Raw genomic sequence first — 20,195 nt, 5'->3', positions numbered from 1 at the left:
TTTGATGGTTTCGGGTTGTAGATTTAAGTCTTTAATCCATGTTGAGTGAATTTTTGTGTAAGGTGAAAGGTATGGGTCTTGCTTCAAGCTTCTGCACATGGAAATCCAATTTTCCCAGCACCATTTATTGAATAGGCTGTCCTTATTCCAGGGATTAGTTTTGGATCTTTGATCAAATATAAGTTGGCTGTAGATGTTTGGATTGATTTCTGGTGTTTCTATTCTGTTCCATTGGTCTATCCATCTGTTTCTGTACCAGTACCATGCTGTTTTGATAACAACTGCCCTGTAGTATGCCCTGAAATCTGGGATTGTGATGCCTCCGGCTTTGTTTTTGTTGTACAAGATTGCTTTGGCTATTCGAGGTCTTCTGTGTCTCCATATGAATTTCGGCATTATTTTTTCCAGATCTGAGAAGAATGTCTTTGGTATCTTGATTGGTATTGCATTGAATGTATAAATTGCTTTTGGGAGAATAGACATTTTGATGATATTGATTCTTCCAATCTATGAGCATGGAAGATTTCTCCATTTTTTGGTATCCTCTTCTATTTCTTTCTTTAAGGTTTTGTAGTTTTCATCGTAGAGATCTTTAACGTCCTTGGTTAAGTTTATTCCAAGGTATTTGATTGTTTTTGTAGCTATTGTGAATGGGATTGATCTTAGAAATTCTTCCTCAGCCGTGGCATTGCCTGTGTATACAAAGGCTGTTGATTTTTGTGCATTGATTTTATATCCTGCTACTTTGCCAAACTCTTCGATGAGTTCCAGTAGTCTCTTAGTAGAGTTCTTTGGGTCCCCTAAATAAAGAATCACATCATCTGCAATGAGGGATAGTTTGAGTTCTTCCTTCCCGATTTGTATCCCTTTAATTTCTTTTTCTTGCCTAATAGCTCTGGCTAAAACTTCCAGAACTATATTGAATAGCAGTGGTGAGAGTGGGCATCCCTGTCTGGTACCAGATCTCAGCAGAAATGCTTCCAACTTTTCCCCATTCAATAGGATGTTGGCCGTGGGTTTTTCATATATTGCTTTGATTGTATTGAGGAATGTTCCTTCCATACCCAGTTTGCTTAGAGTTTTCATCATGAAAGGGTGTTGTATTTTATCAGATGTTTTCTCTGCATCTATTGAGAGAATCATTTGGTTTTTCTTCTGCAGCCTGTTAATGTAGTGTATTACGTTGATTGTTTTGTGGACGTTGAACCATCCTTGAATACCAGGGATAAATCCCACTTGGTCTGGGTGGATGATCTTTCTGATGTGTTGTTGCATTCTATTGGCCAGAATTTTATTGAGTATTTTTGCATCTATGTTCATCAGGGATGTTGGTCTGTAATTCTCTTTCAATGCTGCATCTTTTTCCGGCTTAGGAATTAAGGTGATGCTGGCTTCATAGAAAGAATTTGGAAGGATTCCCTCTTTTTCGATTGTTCTGAATAGTTTGAGAAGAATTGGAGTTAGTTCTTCTCTAAATGTCTGGTAGAACTCAGCAGTGAATCCATCTGGTCCTGGTTTCTTTGTTGGGAGGGCCTTTATTACTGTTTCAATTTCTGTGTCAGTTATGGGTCTGTTTAGGTTTTCTATGTCTTCCTGGCTCAATTTAGGTAGGTTGTATGTGTCCAAGAATCTGTCCATTTCTGATAGATTTCCCTGTTTGCTGGCATACAGGTCCTTGTATTAATCTCTGATTATTCTTTTTATTTCTGTGGTGTCTGTTGTTATGTTTCCTTTTTCATCTCTGATCCTATTGATTTGGGTCTTTTCTCTTCTTTTTTGAGTTAGTTGGGCCAATGGGGTGTCAATTTTGTTTATTTTTTTCAAAAAACCAGCTCCTCGTTTGGCTGATTTTTTGTAATGTTTTTTTGGATTCAATCCTGTTGATTTCTTCTTTGATTTTAATTATTTCCCTTCTTCTACTGGGTTTGGGTTTGGTTTGCTGCAGATTTTCTAGATCCTTGAGATGACTTGAAAGCTCATCTATTTGGTGCCTCTCCAATTTCTTGATGTAGGCACCTATTGATATAAATTTTCCTCTTAACACTGCTTTTGTTGTATCCCATAGGTTTTGGTATGTTGTGCTGTTATCCTCATTTACTTCCAGAAAATTTTTGATTTCTCTTTTAATTTCTTCTATGACCCATTGTTCATTCAGGAGCATGTTGTTCAATCTCCATGTGTTTGCACGTGCTCTGGGGATTCCCGAGTTGCTAATTTCCAATTTCATTCCTTTGTGGTCTGAGAAGCTGCATGGTATGATTCTAATTCTCTTGAATTTGCTGAGACTTGCTTTATGGCCTAGTATGTGGTCAATCCTAGAGAAGGTTCCATATACTGCTGAGAAGAATGTAAAGTCCTTAGATGTAGGATGAAATGTTCTGTAGATATCTGTTAGATCCATTTGGGCTATAGTGTCATTTAAATCTGCTGTCTCCTTGTTGATCTTCTGTCCTGTTGATCTGTCTATCTCTGAGAGTGGAGTATTGAAGTCCCCAGTACTATTGTATTGGGGTCTAAGTCTCCCTTTAAGTCCCTTAACAAGTCTTTTAAATAAGCTGGTGTCCTGTGATTAGGTGCATATACATTGATAATTGTTATATCTTCCTGTTGAATGGATCCCTTAATCATTAAATAGTGCCCCTCTTTGTCTCTCCTAACAGTTTTTGTGGTAAAGTTTATGTTGTCCGATATTAAGATGGCTACGCCCGCTCTTTTTTCATTTCTGTTGGCATGGTATATCTTTTTCCAGCCTTTCACTTTCAGTCTGTATGGATCATTGTTGGAAAGATGAGTTTCTTGTAAGCAGCAAAAAGATGGGTTTTGTTCCTTAACCCAATCAGCCAATCGGTGTCTTTTAACTGGACAGTTCAAGCCATTATCATTCAATGTGACTATTGTGAAGGAGTAACTTTGCCCTGCCATTTGCCAAAGATATTTTCTAATATCTGGTTTGAGATTCTTATGGTCTTTTGCTGTGAGGTTTCCTTCCTTTACCTTCTTTCATATTGGTTACCGTGTTTCTGTGTTTCTGTATGTAAGACATCTTTAAGCATCTTTTGCAGGGCTGGACGAGTGGCGACAAATTCTTTCAATTTCTGTTTGCTGTGAAAGGTCTTTATTTCACCTTCATTCACAAATGAGAGCTTTGCAGGATATAATATTCTGGGCTGGCAGTTTTTCTCTCTTAGTACCTGGGCTATATCTCGCCATTCTCTCCTGGCTTGTAGGGTTTCTGATGAGAAGTCAGCTGTAAGTCTAATTGGAGATCCTCTGAGAGTAATCTGGCGTTTCTCTCTTGCACATTTTAGGATCTTTTCTTTGTGTTTCACTGTGGTGAGTTTGATTACGACGTGTCGTGGTGAGGATCTCTTTTGATCATGTTTATTAGGGGTTCTATGAGCTTCCTGTACTAGGATGTCTCTGTCCTTCTCCAAACCTGGGAAATTTTCTGCTAGTATCTCACTAAAAAGGCCTTCTAATCCTTTCTCCCTTTCCATGCCTTCAGGAACTCCTAAAACCCGAATGTTGGGTTTTTTAATAGTATCCTGTAGATTCCTGACAGTATTTTTTAGATTTCTGATTTCTTCTTCTTTTCTTTGATTTGACTATTTCCTTTCCTGTTCTCTGTCTTCTAATTGCGATATTCTCTCTTCTGCTTCACCCATTCTGTTTTTAAGGCTCTCTAATGTGTTTACCATTTGATCTATTGAGTTCTTCATTTCATTGGGTTTTTTTGTCACTATCATAGTTTCATGTTCTACTAGTTGTTTCATTTCATTTTGATTCCTCCTTAATATTTCATTTTCACGGGAGAGATTTTCTATCTTGTCCATTAAGGATTTCTGTAGTTCAAGAATTTGTTTTTGAGAACTTCTTAATGTTCTTATCATTTTTTTGAGATCTGCTTCTGGCATTTCCTCTATCTCTTCATCTTCATAATCTTGCATTGGGGTGTCCTGTTCACTTGGGGGCGTCATAGTGTCTTCCTTTCTCTTGTTACCTCAGCTTCTATGTTTGTTGTTTGGCATGTTGGAGATAATTTATGGTGTTTTTTTTGGTTTTTTTTTTTTTTTTTTTTTTCCTGTGGTGTTTTTTTTTTTTTCTTGTTATACTATGCCTCTACGTGAGCTGTCTGCTTTGTTGAATCCTTAGGGGCTGTGATGGGTGTGGCCAGAGAGCTATGCTTGATTTTTCAGGTTTAAGGCTGTGTAAAGAGTGACTCTCCCAGATTGCTCACTCACTTGCTCCTTGCTGGCTCGCTCTCTCTCTCTCTCTTTTTTTTTTTTTTTTTTGACTCAGTTGGGAGTGGAGTTGAGGGTAGTTGAAATCTGGCCTCTGTGAGTATTTGTTTGATCTACCCCTGGGACCACACAAAGAGTTTATGCAGCCCTCAATGTGTTCTCGCTAAAGTTACTGTGTTTGGCTGCGCTTTACATATGTAAAATCGCGGTGCTCTTTGTTTTGCTTGGTGAGTGAAGGGAGAGGCCTCTGTCCCCCCGCCCCAATGTCTTGGGTTTCTGAGGTCTTTGTCTTACCCTCCTCGGGTTCCCGCGCTGGCGAGATTCTGTGGCTCTGGCTCCTCTCCCGCCGCTCGGCTCATCTCGGTTGGTTTTCCATGCGGTGGGCTCCCTGTAAGTCCTCTGTTTCACATCCACTAGATCCGGAAGCGTTTCCTCTGCAATTTTTTTCTTGAGTCTTTTCCTGAGGCTACAGTAATTCCACTTTTATGAAATTTTATTTTCCCAAGCTAAGGCGCACGTCCTCACTATCCGCCATCTTGGCTCCGCCCCAAAGTCTTTTTCTTTAAGAAATATAAACACCTTCATTTAACTTCATGATCTTCAGCTCACTCTTTTCCTTGCTGCCACACATTTTCTCCTCTCACTCATCCCCCTGCATACTACAGTGTGAATTCCACCTGGATTGCTTTTCAATGGACTTAAAAAGTCCTCCTTTTTGACAAATAAAATGAGCCCATCCCAGTCTTTTCCTTCCTTGTTTTTTTTTTTTTTTTCTGAAACATGGGTGCCGCTGATCACTACCCACCTACCCACCTCCTGAAATTCTTTACCCCCTTGGTTCTGAACACTGCCCTTCCCTGGTGTTGCGTCTCCCTCTGCTCATCACTTTGTAGCTTCCCTTTCTTGTACCAGTCCCTCCCTTAAGTGTTACTGCATGCTAGAGTATCATCCTTGGACTATTTATTCAAGTCAGTGTTTCCATAAAACAACCCTGTATATAGATTTCCAATCTGTATCTCCAGGTATAAGAAAATCCATTTGGATGTCCTATAGTTACTTAAAGTTAACACATCTCCAGCTGAACTCTCTCAACCTTACTCCAACTCATCTCTGAGAATAGCAAATTATTGTCCTGGTCACTCAAACTTGAAAGCTTGGCATTGATTTAGCTCTTACCTTCTCATTCATGTTTCCTCATTCAATAATATTCTAAGATTTGTCTATCTTTTCCTCTATTCCTTGTGCTACTCTCTTTGTGAGGCACTCAAAATTTCTCATTATTGCATCCTTCCTAGTTATCTTCCTAAAATGTGGCTCCCATTGCTTTCAAGACAAATTCTTGAGCCAGAATATAAGGTTCTTTGTGCCCTGACACCTGCAAAGCTCCCCAGTATCATCTCTTGCAGTTTTCCATGTAGACTTCACTCCATAGCAGCTTACTGGAAGTTGCTTAAAGCACCAGATAATTACACAGATCCTCACTTTATGTGCTATTCCCTCTATCTCTAAGGTTCTTCCATTTTAGTTCCCCTGGCTCAGTTGATAGCTTCTTAATACACTTAGGAAATGTTAGCAGTCATTATTATTGCTGTTTTGTTGTTGTGTCTCCCCTTCAGTATCTCAGGCTATTTGGTACCCTTCCTCTGTGTTTTCATACTAAACCTGTAACACAGCATTCATCGTACTATATTGTAATTGGCTACCAGTTTTTCTTACCAACAAGATCAGAATTCTGCTTTTCTCACTTGCATTTATCTTTCTAGACCCTGAAGGCACTTGGATTTGCCATTTGCCATTTCGGTTTAAAATAATGAGAATAATCAACAATTTCCAGTAAAATGATGGCAATGTTGGGGATGATGATGATGAAAACAACAACACTGACAGCTGCATTTATTAAGTTCTATGTGTTAGGAATCCTCTAAATGTTTTCCATTATAATCTTATTACTCATGTAATATAATGGTTGGGGAAACTAAAACCAAGAAAGTTAAGAACCACAGCCAATTCACCTAGTTCATTATGATTGGTGGAGCCAGGACCTGAATACATGAACTAGGACTTTAGAGACCACAAAATAGGGAACTTACTCTCCATGTCCTGATACTGGCCCTATTCCTATTACTTTATGAAGGAGGAAGCCTGGAAAGTCAACTCAAAACATTTATTATTTATACACTTTGCTTTGGATTGAATTAGGTATTTTTTTTAAAGATTTATTTATTTTTCTTGAAAGTCGGAGTTACACGGAGAGAGGAGAGGCAAAGAGAGAAAGAATCTTCCATCCGCTGGTTCACTCCCCTGATGGCCGCAATAGGCCAGAGCCATGCCAGTCCGAAGCCAGGAGCCAGGAGCTTCTTCCAGGTCTCCCATGTGGGTGCAAGGGCCCAAGGACTTGGACCATCTTCTACTGCTCTCCCAGGCCATTGCAGAGAACTGGATCGCAAGTGGAACAGCCAAGCCTCGAACCGGCGCCCATATGGGATGCTGGCACTGCAGGCAGCAGCTTTACCCACTACACCACAGTGCCGGCCCCGTGAATTAGGTATTTGAATAAAAACCAGTCTTACCTTGATTTTACCTCCTAGAAAAGGAAATAATATATGAGCATACCTCAGTAACTAGGAAAGACATTATAAATGCTTAAATTTACAACAGCCCTAAGTTCCCCTTAGAGAAAAGAGGCACTTAATGCAAATCAGGTTCCCAACATAGCCCCTGATACCTCTCTTCCCCGCAGGGAAATGCAAACTAAAGTTTGTAATAAGCTGAGGTTGTGTATATGTGTGTGAATGTAGCTATCGTCTTCATTTAAACACAAACTGTATATGTGTATATGGATGTGTAAAATGAAAATTTATCTGTAAATTTAACACATGTATAGATTTATTTACTTCTATTTTATATATGCTGATATACATGAAACAAGAAATTGTAAAGCATTTTTAACAGAATGACTTTAGCCTGTTTAAAATAAGTTTACCAGAGCAACACACATTTTTTAAACAAAGTCTTTAAAACACTGAAGATGCCAAATATCCCCAAATGAATTTTCTGGAAGAAGTCTCAAAACTTTGTCTCCAATCATTCCCTATCAAACTTGGAAGGAGGAGGGGATGTTTTATTTCAGTGAGTGTACCTCTACCCTTCTTCATTTTGAATGTAGTAAAAATTCTTAAAATATCTTCTTCTGCATAATCCTTTGAGTGCTAAATTCTCACTACATCTAAAGTATTATAAGAGCAGCTATAGTTGTCCTCAAGGAAGAGATCAAAGAAGGGAAAAACCTATCAATGAATACAATATAATTCAAAACCTCTTAAAATGTCCCCAAGTATGGAGGGACTTGCCAGGCAAATCTCTGATAAATGGATATTTTTAATCTTGCTTTATCTTACACAGGAAACCAATCTCCAGGTATTTCCTTCTTATAATTCCTTTACAAGTTTCCTCCTCAGGAATTCCTAAAGTACCTTACTCAACAGGCATATAGATTTCCCAGAGTTAGAAAGTTATGGGGGAATGGCATGAGCATGTATCTCAAGAATGTTTACTCGTATAGTCCTAACATTAGCTATCTATATACTTATACCACCAAGACAACCACTTTGTTTAGTGATAAGCTGCACAACAGTGAAGTTACATCGCCCTTCTTAGACATAAAGAAAACACAAGCATAATTACTATTGTCAATGAGCTAACAATCTAGAATTAGGAGCTCTGATTGAAACGTAAGCTCTACCTGAGGCGGCCTCATTCACCACTGAGTCCCTATTGCCAGGAGCGGTATCTGTTATATGGTAAAGTCCTCCAGAACAATTTGTTGAGTGAATGGAGATCAAAGCACGGAGCAATGTATCATCAAGCGTTAAAACTTTAAGAATGGAAGGAGTTCAGCAGGAATAGCCAAGCCTCTACCAAGATGGGAAAGTTGAGCACAGCCATGAAGAATGGTAGAGAGCAGAAGAGTGGGGAAACCAAGCAAAGACAAAAGATGGAAGAAGTAGCTGCGGAAGCATTGAGCAGCATGCAGTGGGAAGATGGGCTTGATTCATGTGTAGAGAAATAGAAACCAGTGTATCCAGTGTTGGGGTATAAATTTAGACACATCTGGGTTGGCATCCCGCTCTGTCATTTACTGAGAAACTAGATAAATAACCTCTTTTAGCATCATTTCATATCTATAATTTGGAGCAAATACATCAAACATATATCAAACAAAAATCCAGAGGACATTACAGGTGAAAATGTATAAAAGTCTTATTTTTAAAATGGCCTTATTTTTAAAATGGCATTATTATTACTATAATTTATGATGACAATATTCTGATTGGCCTTTTGATCCTTGTGGTTATCTGAGAGGAAAAAAATAGGACATAAAATGGCCCTGGGATGCATGTTTGGGAAAAATATGTTAAAAAGATGAAATCTAATGACTTAGTGCTTATTGGATAATTTCAAGACAGGACAAGTAAGAAAAATTTTTAAGATTCTTAAGTATTAGTAACAATTCAAGTTAAATTTGTGTGATTAATTAATTTAAATTATTGTGAACTGTATGCATTCATTTCACAAAGTTATTGTGTGGAAAGTGAATCCATTCATTCACTGAGTCAGCAAAGAAACTTGATTAAAATAACACTCGACTACATTTGTGTTGTTAAGGAAAGTTAGACAAAGCCTTATTATTAATGTTTCTTGGCATGTATGATATTCCTCATCTTCAGAGAACTTGAAAAACGTTGATTTTAAACTTCTTTTCAAGCATATTCTCAAATTAAAGTCATTGTTTCCGAGTATGCCTAAAAGCAGGAAGATTTTCTGCTTGTCACATTAAAAAAAAAACTACTGAAGAAGCAGAGGTGGAAATCGCATATTCATAAAGTAGAGATGGTTGGAGATGATGGCATTGTCTTAAAACAAATTTGGTCAGTACAGTTTGCCCACGGTTGATCAAATTGAATACAGTTTCAGGAAATATAAAGCACTCCTATCACTTCCCTATACTGAGTCCAAAGTAGGCATCACTAATCAATCACAATTCTTTCCAGCTGAATCCTCATTACATTACAGGAACATAGGTAATTGGGTAAGGAACTAAATTCTTTACCGACCCCCAGGACTTCTTGGGTCAGTGACTCACATCTCCAGCCAAGCTGAGGTCTGACAGCTCCAGTTGGACAGCTCCTTGCCAACCAGCAATCGTGATTGACAGCTTCAGTCAAACCTGCTGTTGACAGCTACTCATAGACATGTGGGGGTCAGTGACTGACAGCTCCAAGCAATTCACTTTTGGACGGCCTCAGCTGACACCACAGCATAGCCTGGCTAAGCCCGCATGACAAATCCCCTTCTGTGAAACATCCAAATTCCCTTCCCTTTCTTCGCACAACCCAAACCTCCCATTTTGTGCACCATGCAAGCCCACCTCCCATACAAGCCCCACCCCTTTCTGAGTAGTGGGAACCCAAGTTCCACAGTGTTGCAAACTTCCAACAAGCCTAACTGGAAATATCCAGCATGACTGCAGGACGTGTCCCCTTGATCACCTTTTCGGTCATTGTAATGACATTACTGTTGAGGGGCACACTGACTCCCATCATGCACCAGACACAGTGACACTTGCAGTATTTCCTAAAAAGGAAATGAAAAAGAGCAATGCTCAGCCCTATCCCAACACCTGCTATTGAATATTCAATTGGGCCTCAGTACTGAGTACCAAGGCATAGTCCCATGGCCCTTTGCTGTCTTCATAAGTTTGGAGAGTGATAAAGGCAGCCCTCTGGTCATTCCAATTGACCCCAGGCTGGTTACACCAGGTTTCCTTAGGTATAGGTCCCTACAAAGTCTCAAGAGGGTACAGCAAGCCCACTAGAAGCCCACAGTGACCCATGTCAAAATGAGTCTGACACCCTAGAGCCTATGTTTCGGCCTGATTCCAGGCAAGTCTGTAAGCTCAGGCTGTAGCACCAGCTGGGGGCCAGAGGCCTTTTGACTTTATCAGGTGCCCAATCTGAGCATGGTAGGCAAAGCTCTGAGCTCAGAGACATCTTCTACCTGGCTGGAGTTTTACATTCTATGAACCATTAGGGCAGGGATGGCAGAGGCCAGCTGGCAGCAGAGGCTCTAAGTACTCGCTCCACAAGTGAGGGTCTGGGGGTGGAGGTAGAGGCAGGGAGGCCCAACCTGACTGAAATTTTTCTCAGTGGACCAGGTTAGGGATTTCAGTTCACCCTCCTTTTCCACGTTGTGTTTGTTGGAGCTTGGCAGGGTTGCCACAGGCACCTTTCTTTCTTGCTTTCTTCAAAACGACTTTTCTTGTGATTATCACAAAGAGAGGCAGTGGTTTCTCACCTGGCTTCTTTAGCTCTTGTGAAAGTGCCATGGTGTGTGTACAGCTGTTCACATTGGTGTCTCTCCAAGAAGGAGGTCACCAGAGCCTCTTACTCAGTTGCCATCTTGGTTCTTCAAGAGGGTTGTGGGGGATAAGCCAGATGGTCTACACAGAGTACCAGCACTGTGCCTAGACATGGTTAGGGCTGGGCAAATTCTGTCTAGGATGACTACTAGTAAGCTCAGCTGACTGTGCTAGTGTCCTGTTGCCACTGCAACAAATCACCACAGACAGGAGCATTAAATCACACAAATTTGTTGCTTTACAGTTCTGAAGGTCAAGTCAGAGACAGCTTCACTGAGCTAACATTAAGATGTTAGCTGGGGTAGATTCTTGGAGAGCCTGAGGGAAAATCCATTTCTACACCCTCTTCAGCTTCTGATGTCAGTGCCCCTCCCTCCCTACCCAGTGCCTCGGCCCAATCTCTGATTTCATCATTATATCGCCTTCTTCTTTGCCTCCTAAGTCTCTCTTAAGAACCCTTGTGGATACAGTGGATCTACTCAGATAACCCAGAATAATCCCCCATCTCAAAAAACTTTTAAAGGCTTGTTTTATTTTGGTACTTGCTCCTTTGCAATCGTGGAGGCCGCTATGTACAGACAGCAGAAGAGGAACTTTATTTCTTGGTCTCCTCCTCCTTGGACAGAGTCTTGATGAACTCCTTCTTGGCCTGAAGGTTCCCATCACGGCACTGTGTGCTTCCTTGGTCTTAGATCTGCAGGCCTCAGCCTGGTCAGTGAGGAGCTGCTTGTAGGCCTCGTCTGCCTTCAGCTTATGGTTGTTTTCCATGAGAATCCACTTCTTTTTGAACATGTTTCCCTTCACCTTCAGATACAGGATGTGAGACACGTGGCTGTCAAACTTGTTAGATTCACAGTATCTTCTGAGTGGCTGCTGCAGAATCTACATCCTCCTCATCTGGCATTTGAGCATTGGCTGTTCCCTTTCTCTCACCTGTGTCTACATTCCTGCCTTTTCCTTGGGTCGAGATGCTTTTCCAGCATTGAGCCTGTCCTCGAACAGACTTGCATATGATCAGCCTGTATTTGATCAGTTTCCAGATGGGCTGACAGGGGTTGGGGCTGGCAATTTCATTGGTTTCATTGGAGTCCAACCAGACCTTCTTTTTGCCATAGTGCAGGACACTGCAGGTAAGCAAAGGGGCCTGGGGTGGTGGGGGAGGAGAGTCAAAGGGGCCTCATCACAAAATTCTTAACCATCACATCTGCAAAGTCCCTTTTGTCATAAAAGGATAAGCTAATATTCATGGGCTCTGAGGATTAGAACATAAACATCATTGGGAGCCATCATACAACATTGACTAATCAGATCATTGAACACAGTCAAGATAACCTTCTCCATATTGCTATCATGAAGAGTGGTGAGAGTAAACTCCAAGGACATGAGAGCTTGGGATGCTAATAAATGAGTATAGAAACCCCAAGAGCTTTTTTCTGTAACATCCATTTTCTCTTTCCACCTCTATCTTATCTCTACTTCTTTAAGAAAGAAGATGGAATTCAATAACATGGAATAGAAGAACAATGATCCTAAAACTCGGATTGACCTGGGTTCACATTCCAACTCTGCAACCTGATGACTATCTGGATTATCTTGGGAAAAATTGTGAGGTTGCCTTGGGTTTATTCCCCAGAAGCATTTTGAGGGATCTGAGAAAGCACTGTCAGGGAGTGAGGAAGTGAGTAGAGGAACAGAAGGAAGCAAACACACAGTGCTATCAAGCAGACTCTGCCTGGGGGCCCCTAGGTCCCCATGGGATCTGGGAAACAGCTTAGTACAGCCTCAAAGGTGCTCCACCTGCAGGGGGGAAGCTTGTTTTCCAAGGCCTTGTCTCCGGCACTTCCAGCTTGCTCTCCCACTTGCCATAGGATGTACTTTCTGGGGTGAACGCTGAGTTCCCCAGGGCTGTGAGTGGACTGTCCCTGGATTCTGCTGGCTGACCGCTCTGAAAACAGAGGACCTTCGTACTCACCAGCAGGGACTTTCATGAGAATGGTTTATCATGTATTAAAGCGCTTAATAGTATATTTGACACACAGTAATCACTCAATATCTGGTGGCAGATAAATGATGATATTGAAGGTTTCTTTTTGATTCCTGCTTGTGAATTTAGTTTGCACTTGGAATGATGACTTGATATTTCTATGCCCAAGTTTTTTCTCTAAAATTAGGGAGGATGGTAAATAATCCATGTCATTTCCATATAAATTCTTATGATTAATAATCTGCTACTTCATGGTTTGCTTCCTCAAGTCCTCTGGCACTAGACTTTCCCACTGGTCTCTGTGCTGTTGATCATGAGCTGACCTCAGTTGATTAGGACATGTGTGACTGTTAGGTCCTTTTTGGCAAATGACGGTAGCCTCTGAAGGAGTTTTGAGGTAAGTTACCTACTTGACTGACAACTTCTTTACCTAGGATATAATGAACAGAAATCTCAGACAAAGATTATCACATGTAAGGCATCCATTTAAGTAAGCATTTATTAGCAAGTGAGCGTAATTATAGAGGTGACTTGTTTAGTAAACTTGAGCCTACTCCAGATCTATAATTTTTTTTTTTTTTTTGGCCAGGCAAAGTTAGACAGTGAGAGAGAGGGATACAGAGATAGAGAGAGTTATAGACAGTGAGAGAGAGAGACAGAGAGAAAAGTCTTCCTTTGGTTCACCTCCTCAATGCCCGCCACCGCTGGCGCTGTGCCGATCTGAAGCCAGGAGCCGGGTACTTCCTTCCAGTTTCCCATGCAGGTGCAGGGACCCAAGCACTTGGGCCATCCTCCACTGCCTTCCCGGGCCATAGCAGAGAGCTGGACTGGAAGAGGAGCAACAAGGACAGAATCCAGCACCCCAACCGGGGATAGAACACAGGGTGCTGGAGCCGCAGGCATAGGATTAGCCAAGTGAGCCACGGCGCTGGTCAACCAGGTCTATATTTTTAGAGGCTCTGACCCCTATATTGCACAAAATAGGCACTGATGACCTTCATGCAGATTTCAGGGACAGGATTCTGTCCCTTATGGCTAGCATCAGGGGCTCAGGATCCAATGTTCTTGTCTGGGCACAGGATCTTTTAGGGATTTAGCCCAGGTCAGGATCCCTGGGAGTAAAGGTTACAGGACTAATTGGATTCTTCTGCCTTGGTGAAGCTAGTATGGAGAATGTCTCTGAAATATTTCTGGCCAATTCACATATAATGAATACTTTCAATTTCACTAATGAGAGCCCTTTTCAAACATTCACTCAGCCACACAACAGACTACTTAATTTCATCAGAAAAAAAATCTGATTTTTAATATGTTAATTGGCAAAGCATTGCTTGGGGGTTGAGATACAGATAACAGAAACCTATGGCAGGCAATTAGCAAAACCACCCTTTCTTTCTGCTTTCTTGATTAGCATGTAGGCAGTACCTCCAGGTTGTGGCTTCACCTAAGTAATGACTTAATAGTAACACACTGCAAATACTGAAGTATTAGTGTTTTTTTTTAATTGCAGTGAAATATACATGACATACATTTTACCATCTTAGCCATTGGCTTATTTCACTTAATATAGTCTTCAGGGTTCATCCATGTTGTAGTGTGTATCAGAATTTCATTTCTTTTTAAGGCTAAATAATACTCCATTGTATGTTAATGTCGCATTTTGTTTATTAATCTATCAATGAGCATTAGAATGGTTGCTATAAACACTGGTGTACAAATATATGCTGAAAGTTTTTGAAGGAAATTGCAAACATAAAAATCTGATGATTTTACTAGGAACTTAAGTAACTAGGCAGATAATATAAGCAGAATATGGCCTAACACTTAGTATTATTGCAGTTTAGTAAGGCCCATGTAACTTCTGTACTTCGGTACAGCTGAAAACATTGTCTAACAGGATTTCAGAAAGAAATAGTTTGAATGACATTCTTTGTTAGCATTGTAAGACAGATTTTTATATTTCAGATCCCAAATAGTTTTCTAAAAATATCATTCATCCTATAGCTGTTTAGGTTCCCATAAGGCACTTTCATGCTGCCTTATGACAGACAAATTTCCACAGATATTTGGTCATTGGGCTTGGTTTCCAGGATACAGTTGCATTAAATATTGTGTTCTGCAACCCTCAACCTTCATCACTAAATGCTGAAACATGACCTCGTCTTCCTAACTGCACAATAGTCTCTAGATTTATAATAACCTCTCCCTGTAAGACCATGACTGTGGAAAGTGTTTACCCTGGACTCTGGTGATGGCCAGAAACGAATCACGTGAATTGCATGGCAGCAGACATTGGAGGGTTTGGATTCTGCACAACACAGATCAGCTGTTTCTTTGATTGACATGTGTGAATAAATGTATCTGCAACATTAAGAAAACCAAGAGCAAGGCACCGTGCTTACTTACACATTGTCAGAAAGCCTCTGCGTAGACTTCTGGACCTGTCCTTGGCATGTTCCAGATGAGTTTCTGGGTTCTGACCCTGTCTCTTCCAGTGATGGACTGAAAGGCCTTGACTTTGATCGTCTATTGATTAACAGTTTTATTGAAAGCATGTACAATGTGTCAGGTACTCTTCAGGGGCACACGATGCCTAAGTGAATGGAACAAACTTTCCTGCTGTCATGACTCTCAGAATCTAAAGCTGTTTCTGATATGGTAGCCATTAGCCACATGTGGCTATAGAAATTAAAATATAAATTCATTAAAATTAAGTAAAATTTTTAAAAATTCATTTTTTCTCTGGCACTAGCCACATTTCAAGTGTTCAGTAGCCACTTGTGACTGATGGCTACTCTCTTGGGCAGTGAAGATTCAGAACATTTCTATCATCAGCGAAAGTTCTATTGGATGATGATATGGGGAAAACAGGTAATAAGTATGCAATGTTGAAAATGCTATAAAAAATGAGAGAAGTAGAGGAAAAGGATAAGGCGAATTCAGAGTGGCAGGGGTGGTTGTAGTATTAAGCAGAGTGGTCAGTGTAGGTCTTTCTGAGACGGTGAGATTTCAGCAGAGGCTTAAAGAAGGCTAGTGTGTCAGCTGTGCAGATACTGAGTGAGGAGTGTTCCAGGGAGACTGAGCAGCCAGAGCAACATGCTACGTCAGGAAGTGTTTGACATGTTTCAGGAATGGACCAAAATGGCTCGACTGAGTGAGCAAGGGAAGAAACATAGCAAAAGAAGAGAGCAGAGTTACAGGGCCTAGTAAATGTAGGCCATCGAACACTGTTAATGGCTTTTACAATTCTGAGTGACATGGCAGCCCACCGCAGGACTTGAGCAAAGTAGTGACAAGAGCTGTCCTGTTGGGATGCCACTAGACTGATTAGAGGGACCTGCGAGAAGACTATTGCATAGTCCACAGAGGAGCTGATTGGAGCTTGGAACAGGGTGCACTAGCAGTGGAAGTGGAAAGAAATGGTCATGTTTGGATATATTTGTATATAGAGCTGATGTTTCCTGATAAACTGGAAGAGTAAAAATTAACTCCAAAAAGGTTCCAAGGTTTCTGCTCTAAAACTCCTTTTATTGACCAATGTGGACTTACAATGGTCAACTTTCTTGTGCCTCCAGAACCTAATCCTCTTTTCCCTGACTTCCACACCCTTGACCCTCCCCGCTCACTTCATCCCCACCTCTGGCCAGGACCCATTCCAAGTGTTCTCATAGCCACCGCATACTTTTGTTCTCCATACCTTGCCAGTCCCCAGCCTTGCAACCATCAGCATTATTGGTCTGTGCTTTATAACACTCGGAATTTCTCCACCCATCTCAGGCAAACCCCCTTTCCAGGTCTCTGTTGTGCCACGTCATGCTCCTCACAGCACAGCCCCACCTCTGTACCACATTCCTCCTGAGGTATTGAGACATTCGGAACAGCCTTCATGAGCGTTCATGCTTTTCTCTCCTCTGGCCTTCACAGAATCACTTAGTCCTCCATGTTCCTTCCCCCTCCTAAAGATGCACAGCCCAGGGCTGCCACAGTCTTGCTCTGTGAATGGTCTCTGTTCCATATCTCTTCCTCAGTGATTCTGCCTTTGGTCTACAACATGCTGAATGCTATTTTCAGAAAATTCTCTCTGCTCTTCAGTCTCCTCAAATGATTCTAGATCATTGGTAGATCCTGTGGAATCTGTAGTCAGAGCTTTGGCTCCTCTTACTCCACTCACTCTTGTGACCCTGGCCTACCCTTCTGGATTTACCTCTCATTCCCCACACAACCCTTCCCAAACTACAGGAACTTCCCAGTTCACTGCCTTCTCCCTCTGTTCCATGCCCCCACAGCCTTTCCCTCAGCCATTCTCTAAGGGTCACTCTTCATGTAGCCTACTCAACCCAGCCCTTCAACAAAGCAATGCTGTCCTTCTACCCAATTCCTAGCGGTTTTTTTCTCGATTATTTTTTTATTTACTGAGAAACAATTTGCACCCAATTTGATAATCTTGTGAGCTGTGTACCCACAATTCCAGCCAAAATAGAGTACCTCTAGCACCCCAGACATTTTCCTCATTCTGTTTCCCCATCAATCCCTAATCTCACCCAAAGACAACCTCTATTCTGATATTTATCTTCAGAGATCAATGTTGCCTGTGTTTGAACTTCATATAGATGGAACCCTATGTGGTTCATTGTGTCATGTTCCATTTATTTATTTATTTATTCATTTATTTATTTATTTATTTATTTGACAGAGTTATAGAGGAGAGGCAGCGGCTGAGAGAAAGAGATCTTCCATTCCCTGGTTCGTAATGGCCAGGGCTGGGCCAGACCGAAGCCAGGAGCTTCATCTGGGTCTCCCATGTGGGTTCTGGGTCCCAAAGACTTGGGATGTCTTCCACTGATTTCCCAGGCAAATGAGCAGAGAGCTGGATCAGAAGTGGAGCAGCCAGGACTCAAACTGACACCCGTGTAGGATGCCGGGGCTGCATGTAGTGGCTTTACCACAGTGTTGGCCCCCTCTGTCATGTCTCTTAGCCCTGTATCCTGGCTTTGAAATTCACCCATGCTTTTGCATTTATCAGTACTTCATTCCTTTTGATTGCTAAGTACCATCCCAATGTATAAATATACCACAGTTTGTTTTTCCAGTTTTCTGTGTAGCTTTTTTTCCCAGTTTCAGCATTTATGCATTGAAGTGCTAAGCTCATTCTTATCCAAGGTCTTCATAGACATATGTTTTAATTTTTTTCTTGGAAAAATATTTAGAGGTGAGATTGCTGTGTCAGAGGATGATGTATGTTGAGTTCTGTAAGAATCTGCCAAGCTGTTTTCCAAGGTGATTTTTACCCTATTTTCATTCTTTGCCTCCCCACCAGCGGTGCATGTGGGTTCCAGTTCCTCTGCATGCTTCTTAATTACGTGTCCTCACTTAATGCTTTTCTTGGACACTGTTGCTCTGTATTCCTGCAGCTTGCAGCATCTTATTTCATCTCCTCCTCCACTTGAGCTTTGGAAGGCTGCAGTTGAGCCTCCATCATCTTTGTACCCCACGACTGGTCCTCCTTAAGGGATGGTTCCCCTAAATCTGTATAGAACAGAATAAAGTGGAACCCTATAAGAGAGCCAGGGGCCAAGAATTCTGTAGAGACAGCGGAGTGGTCCAAGAAAATCAATATGGTCTGACTCCCTTGGAAGTGTATTACAGTACTGCAGTTTGAATGCCTGGCTCCTATGGCTGTTTGTTACAGTCTTCAGGAAAGGCTTTTTATCAGATTCATAGTGGCAAGTGATACAAATTATTGGATTTCTTTTCCAACATAAAAAATAGCTATTTGCAGCCTTTTGAAGCTGGGTAAATGAGCCATTGATCTTACCTGTGGAACACTGCAGGGTATTTTCATCCTGTCTTAACTTCCAATATTGTATGACGAGAGCCTGCCTCTCCAGCCATGCTGACCTAATCGTCATTCCCTGCGCGTATCTTGCCCATGTCCTCCTTCATGCCTTTCCTACAGGATGAGGAAAATCCTAGCTTCAAATGCCCTCCCTTTTTCACTCCTGGATGCTAAATCATCAAGGCCTGGCACAAATGCAATATCTCTCTGAAGCTTTCCCAGCTGCTTCGTCTCTCTGTAACTGTTCTCACCCATGAATTATTAGAACCTTCCCAGGCCGGGGTGATGGTACCCATCCTAGCTTCCAAGGTCTCCAGATTAATAGAAGCACCCCAGGGAAGAAGAGAACTCCTTACATGACAAGTGTACCCTAAAATGTCTGTGGCTGTGTCCCAGAGAGCCAGCTGCAATTCAGGCCTCTCTTTTGATGTCCCTTGTTCAAAATGAGCCACTCCACTTCTTGCCAGCACCATCAGCCTCCTGCCATCATCTTGAAGCAATAAATTGCTTCAGACCATGTTTCATCACTCACCAGTTGGTCAAGAGCCCAAGTTATGTTCAAGAGCACATGTTAAAATGTTCAGATCTCTGGGCATGTGGGAAGGCACTGAGTAATAGGGCTCTGCCTCATGTCGTCAGCATGGGCAATTCTTTTTCCGAAGGAGACATAGAAATATTTGGCTTACATTTTGCAAATATCTTGAACAAGACTGGGGTGGAGTACAAACACACAGCTTTTGTTTTCTCTTGCTCTCTCAAAACCAGCCAGCACCCTGTCTGGTGTCCCAGGTGTCTTAGTGAAAGTAGAGTCTTTCCTTACAACTCCCATTGTCCACTTTGGACTCCAGAAAATCCTGCATCTTTAATCCTAGAAAATGCACCTTTCCATGTCTCCTTATTCTGCCCTTCTCGTTATGGTCCTCCACTGCCTCCCTACCTCCTATTCACCACAAAAATCCATTTATTCATTAAAAAATATTTCACAAGTTTTTTTGCTAGACACTCTGGTAGGAGAAGTCAAAAAATAGCCACGACAGATATAACATGTACTTCTGGGACTTGTATTTTACTGGCAATATGGAAACACAAAGAGGCAACTAGAAAATGCTGTCTAGATTGCTCCTTAGTAGAAGTGTGGGATCTGTGAGGACACAAGAGAGAACATTGTGTCCAGGCTCAGGAGGTCAGGGGAGGCCTCAAAAAAAAAGGTGACCTATCAGCTGATAAGAGTTACCAGAACCCAAAAGAGACAGGAAGGTGGAGTGGGATAGTGCATCCAGAGGACGTACAATGGTACTTCAGAAGCTTCACGGAAAATTCTAATTAAATGATAAGTTAATTTTGGTGCAAAATAATTGTGATAATCCTACATAGATTGTTTTCCATAATACACAGTTTTCATGAACTTTTTGAAGTACTCTCATAGGTGGAGACACTCAGAAGCTATGGGAACACGGCACAGGACAAAAGCAATCCGTTGTGTTTAGAAAGAACACAGGATAGAATGGGGAATGTGAAGCTTGAAAGCAAGTATGTTTAAAAACATGTTGCTGGCCGGCGCCGCGGCTCAATAGGCTAATCCTCCGCCTAGCGGCGCCGGCACACCAGGTTCTAGTCCCGGTCGGGGCACCGATCCTGTCCCGGTTGCCCCTCTTCCAGGCCAGCTCTCTGCTGTGGCCAGGGAGTGCAGTGGAGGATGGCCCAAGCCCTTGGGCC

General features: G+C 41.7%; 1 protein-coding gene and 1 pseudogene across 3 annotated transcripts in view; one reads left to right on the top strand and one right to left on the bottom strand.

Moving 5' to 3' along the window:
* CPQ (carboxypeptidase Q) overlaps positions 1 to 20,195 on the top strand; it is a 587,968-nt gene that overhangs the window by 527,339 nt on the left and 40,434 nt on the right. The gene's annotated exons all lie outside the window — the stretch shown is intronic.
* On the bottom strand, positions 11,255 to 18,552 carry LOC133758166 (large ribosomal subunit protein eL19-like; annotated as a pseudogene).

This window comes from Lepus europaeus, chromosome 4, assembly GCF_033115175.1.
Source record: "Lepus europaeus isolate LE1 chromosome 4, mLepTim1.pri, whole genome shotgun sequence".
Lineage (NCBI taxonomy): Eukaryota > Metazoa > Chordata > Mammalia > Lagomorpha > Leporidae > Lepus > Lepus europaeus.
Note: the sequence above shows the minus strand (reverse complement) of the source record. Positions and strands in the feature narration are given on the sequence as shown.